Genomic DNA, 6,000 nt, shown 5'->3' on the forward strand with positions numbered 1-6,000 from the left:
TGCTTGCAGCGTGTTGCAGTGTGGACAGTTATTTTATTAATAATAATAATTGTTATTGTTTTGTGGTGGGGGAAGGGGTGGCGGGCGCTGCTTACGGTGGAGGTGGTGGGCAAGAGGCTCCCTTCCACCCCTTTCCCTGCCAAAAGTGTGTTCCCTGGCACTTTTCTGAAGAGGAAGCCCATTGAACTAAATCATTTACTTCCGTGCCATCCCAATTGCAATAGCAGTGCAAGGGTTGATTGATGTTACAGCCCCTCCATGAAATCCGCCCATGAAATAATTTTACCAGACTGATTTTTCTCTCCTTCCAGAGGGCTCCTTCGGTGGGTGCCCCCTCCTCCCCCTTGCAAAACCGCTGCTTTTCTGGAGCCCCTCTGCTGGCCCAGCACTGACGGGGGATGAAGCAGCAATGGCAGTGACAGCCCAGGTTAGGGAAAGCCCACAACTGCCACTCCCAGAGGAGCTGCCGCCCTTGCTCGTGCAGTGGGTGGGACAGAGACCAGACCTCCTCCGGGACAGCCCTCTCCCTCTCCCATCTTCAGATTGCTCACCCTCACTGGAGGAGCACTCTCCTTCCCTCTGCCTCCTCCCTCCTTCTCCACCATTGGGTTTTTTAAAAAAAATTATCTTTGCTTGCGCAAGCCTGCAATGACAAAAGGCATTGTTTTGGAATGGCACTCTCCTTTGCTGGCAGATTTTGGCTAGTGCAGCAAGAAATTTTTTTAAAGAAGAGTTCCATTGTGTCAGCGATCTCCCTCTCCCTCCGCAACCCCATTGGCCCAAAATTGAGGAGGAGGAGGAGGAGGGGCCAGTGAATACATTCCAGAGGTGGAATATGGACGCTCCCTGCCTGGAAAAACTGCTGCAGTGACAGGCAATATGGACGGGCAAGACCTTGTCACGTTGCATATAATACTGCCTGAGAATTGCTGCACTTTCAGTTTCAAACCTCTGCCACATTCTGTAACACTTTGCAACACTTTAAGCTCCAAATCTCATAGTCTGGAAAAGGCCCAGTAATCTTTTGCAGTTTGTTTGGACATTTGTCCCAGGGGGGATCCTGTAGAGAGAGTGGAGGAGGGGTGAGAAAGGGAAAGGGAGCGAAAGGGGAAGGAGAAAATGGAATTGTTGCTGAATAAACCTTTGGTTAAATCTACATAAAATCTGGTGTGTAGGAGGGAAACAGCTATAAAACACCCAAACAACGGCGGGCCTTGCCTACGTGTGTGTACACACACACACACACCCTTTATAGAGAGGGAGAGAGAGCACATCAATATGCATAAACAGCAGTTCTCTATTAGCTAATTTCATTTAATGTTCAGGATGGAAGTGCTAATGTGAAATACAGCACAATTTTTCTTTCAGAAATGTATGTAGGACAGAGATCTCTCCCACCCGCTGCACTGCAAAATGCACTTTGCTTCTTTCGTGCCTCTCTCTCTCTCTCTCTCTCTCTCTCTCTCTCTCTCTCTCTCTATATATATATATATATATATATATATATATATTTATTTTCCTGGTGCTGCCACAATTAACATTAGTATTCCACCTGGTTACCACACAACACAATTTGGAGTCCAATTACTGTAGACCAAGGAAGAAGCTTATTAAGGATAGGAAATAACAGGTGGTTATGGTAAATAAAGTTGCACTCCAATATGCAATTTTAAGCAATTTTTAGCTTTTATTTAGTGCTCTGTGGTCACTACATCCCAGCAGGGTCAATCCATGAGTATGGGAAGAGGGTTTCTTCCAATAAGGTAACATCTGGAACATCTGTATAACAGGTGAAGGACTACAGGTCTATGATGTAGCCCGATAGATAGATAGATAGATAGATAGATAGATAGATAGATAGATAATCTCATTGCCACACACCTCTCCCTGCGCCCCTCACACACACAGAGAGTTCGCTACCAGGGGCAAAGCCACCATTGGGCCAACGGGTTCAGAGAACCCAGGCCATGCCCAATCAGGGGCCACGCTTTGTGGGTCTGACCACCACCACCCCCGCATCTGACATCAGATGTGGGAGTGATGATTTCGCTCCCGAGCGGGGGCCGCATCACCCCCGTTCAGGATTTAAAGGGCCACTGTGTTCGCGGCGTGGCCAGGAGCCACTCTTCCCTGCAAGTAAGAGCCACTCCTGGCTGTGCTGCGAACACAGAGCCAGCAGAAGTTTAACTCCCAAAGGGGCCACGTGGCTCAGAGTGCCACGAACACAGCGCCAGCCCGAGTCTAGCTCCTGAAGGGGCCACGCAGCCCCTTCGGGAGTTAAACAGCCAGCCCTGTGCCGGCCTGACTTGCTCCCGAATGGAGCTGCGGGACTCTGTTCGGGAGCCAGGCCACGCCCCCTGCATCTGACATCAGATGCGGGAGCATGGCTAGCCCCCGCGTCTGACTTCAGACGCAGGGGGGCAGGGTGAGCGGGGCCGCTGCCACCACCGCACACAGGCCACTGGTGGTCAGGCTCCGCCACTGTTCGCTACACACAGGTCTATTTGTTGGAGATGGAGTTCCAGTGCATCAACCTTTTGCACCAACTATCCTAATGACCACCAGGGGCACTGGGATTAGAGATAGTGAGTAAGGGTCTCCCTAACTATTCTACCTGTCTCTACTCAATGACCCCCATCTGACTCTTCTGCACTTCCTGTGCTGAGTCACGATCCTTTCTTTCCTGCCTAGAGAGCAGATGGAAACTTCTCTCTCCCTCCTTACCTATTCATTATGTAGTCCTTTAGATTAGGTTTAGGTCTTTCCTATCCAAGTGTACTTAACCAATAAATACTTAGCATTTAGTTCGAGATCTCCATGTGTTTTTCTCTGATAGCTGCAACAACTAAACAATCCTCTGCTACCTACTCTGTAACTGGAGTGTGTGCTCATTCTTTAGTGTTCTGCTGTTTTACCCACTGAGGGTAAAAACTAACAACCTCTAACACAATTCCTTTGGTTGTCAAATTCCAAACCAATTCAAAACAAAGGACTGCAAAACCTGCTCAGTAGTCTACTTTCCTAGCCTTTCCTGCCCTACTCCAGGATTTGGGGATTTCCCCAGGCACTTTCAAGATTATCTTTGCAACCTTAAGGGAATTAACTGGGATCATAGCTCAGTGGTAGTATAGAGAGCATCTGTTTTGCATGCACAAGCTCTCAGGCTTAGTCCTTGCAATTCCAGTTAGGGCTGGAGGAAACTCTCTTTTATGCCTTTAAAAAACACACGATGCTTTTATGATGCCTTTTATAAATATTTGTACCCCCTTTTTTTTTTAACCATAATTACTCTTAACTGCAATTTTCAGGAATTGGCCATTAAGGGTCATTTAGTTTGTGGTCTTGCTTTGCTCAGACAGCCATAATTTTATTTTCAATTTTACTTCTATTTCTGATTTTTAGTCTTTTATAATAGTCTTTCAGTACACTGTGCACCCCTAGGTTTTTAATATCTACTTTTACTTTTAATGTGTAATCACCCCTTATACTTTATGCTGGTCTATGACCGTAATAAAGATTAATAAACCATAGATTAAAGATTGAATTGAATTGAACTTAAATGTGTAATTTTAAGAACTCTGGCTGATATCCTGACTAAATCACTAGATGAAAGTCCAATTGAAATTAAATAGTCTTTTAGAATAACTTCTGATTAGTACAATTGAGTAACTTAGGTTGGAGGTCAGCCTCTGAGTTTTGCACACAACACCAGTTTCTGCTTGTATGCTTCACAATCTGGTAAGACACATTGGCTTGGACAGATGTAGTCAGATGCTCACTAGTATTGTATCACCTGGAAGTTTTTCACACCTGGAATAGAGGTGTGCATGCACGATCAGCCAAGTTTACCCCAAAGTCCTTAGAAGCTATTGGGGAGCAATTCGGGTTTTTCATTGCGTGTTAGAGTGTTGGGAAGGAAAGCTTGTGCCATCGAGTCAGTGTCGACTCCTGGTGACCACACAGAGCCCTGTGGTTTTCTTAGGAGAATACAGAAGGGGTTTACCATTGCCATCTCCCGCACAGTATGAGATTATGCCTTTCAGCACCTTCCTATATCACTGCTGCCTGAGATAGGAGTTTCCCATAGTCTAGGAAACATACCAGCGGGGATTCAAACTAGCAACCTCTTGCTCCCTAGGCAAGTTACTTCCCCGCTGCACGCCACCCCTGAAAATGTCAGTTGGCTGTAGAGGAGGAAATATACAGATACAATTGTTCCCGTATGTTTCCCCCTTTATGGTTAATAGCAGCTTTGGAGGGGGTCGGTATTTGCATAATCATGAAAGAGTTAAACCTCCCTCCCTCAGTACTGTGGCCCTGATCCAAATCACCGCACCCTACTGCTGCTTTTAAGAAGTGGGGGGGGGGAGATGTTGGAAGAGCCAGGCACAAATCTTGGCATAATATGTAATTTGGCCCTACGTCCCCTGCTCCTTGGTGAGAAATGGATTTCCAAGACCCCCTGGAAGCTCAGTGTTTGCTCTGCTTGTGCCCAGAGGCATCTGCTCTGAATGCTGAGTGACGCAAGAGGGGCTTGTGGCTGCCAAACCTTGACATGCCTTCTCCCTCCCTGTACCATTCCTTCAGGCTAGCCCTCCCCTTTTCAGATTAAATATTTATGCAATGTATGAAGTAGAAGCCAGGATGTTGTCTTGGACAGACATCAAGCTGAATGCTATGGAGAGAGGCCCTGGGAAAGCCAAGGAACCTATTTTTCTGGATTCCAGTAATACGGCTGGTGTGGTCAGTGGAGCAAAGGTTGGCCAAAAGGAAGAGTTGAGTGTGATGGAACTTGCAGTTTTCTGCATCCCTGCATCCCAGGACAGGCAGTATAAAAATAGCCCAAGGATGTCATTCCGCTGGCATGCTGCAACACAGAGGCTACCTTCTTGACCTTGTTTTCCATACAGCCCCATGCCAGCTTGAGCAGTATGGGGAAGGAACACAGAAGGAGCATTTGGGCAAAGGAAGGAAGAGCTATTCAACAGGATGCCGGACTTGAACCTGCAGTGTGCAGAACAAACGTAAATAGAATTCAGACAGAAAATGGATTCCTTTCTATGCAATTAGACATGCTGAAAGTAAGAGGTGCACCAATCTGCAGAGAGGGAGAGGAAATCATCCAAAAGTGCCATCGAAATGGTTTATATATTTTTACAATGTAGCCAGTGTGTTTCAAGACATTGTTCTTTATCTAGGCTTAAACAACCAGTAAAGAGCCTACTCATATCTCTGCTGCATCACTGTGTGTAAATTTAAATGAGTGTATTGAATCTCATGAAAACCCCAAATCCACAATCTCAGAAAATTAGAATATTACATGGAACCAAGAAGACAAGGATTGAAGAATAGAACAATATCGGACCTCTGAAAAGTATACAGTGTACTGTGCTTGACTGGCCAGCAAACACGCCTGACCTGACCCCATAGAGAATCTATGGGGCATTGCCAAGAGAAGGATGAGAGACATGAGACCAAACAATGCAGAATTGCTGAAGGTCGCTAATGAAGCATCCTGGTCTTCCATAACACCTCATCAGTTCCACAGGCTGATAGCATCCATGCCACGCCACATTGAGGCAGTAATTGCTGCAAAAGGGGCCCAAACCAAGTACTGAATACATATGTATGCTTATACTTTTCAGGGGTCCGATATTGTTCTATTCTACAATCCTTGTCGTCTTAGTTCCATGTAATATTCTAATTTTCTGGGATTGTGGATTTGGGGTTTTCATGAGCTGTACGCCATGATCATCACAATTATAACAAATTAAGGCTTGACTTATCTCGCTTTGCATGTAATGCGTCTGTCTCATATATCAGTTTCACCTTTTAATTTGCATTACTGAAATTAATGGACTTTTGCACGATATTCTAATTTTCCAAGTTTCACCTGTACTTTTTCACACGTTGCATAACCAACCTATGGAATTCTCTGCTGCAAGCTGTGGTGACAGCCAACAGTCTGGATGGCTTTAAGTGGTTTAGATAAATTCATGG

Source organism: Hemicordylus capensis, chromosome 6 (assembly GCF_027244095.1).
Source record: "Hemicordylus capensis ecotype Gifberg chromosome 6, rHemCap1.1.pri, whole genome shotgun sequence".
NCBI classification, from domain to species: Eukaryota; Metazoa; Chordata; class Lepidosauria; order Squamata; family Cordylidae; genus Hemicordylus; species Hemicordylus capensis.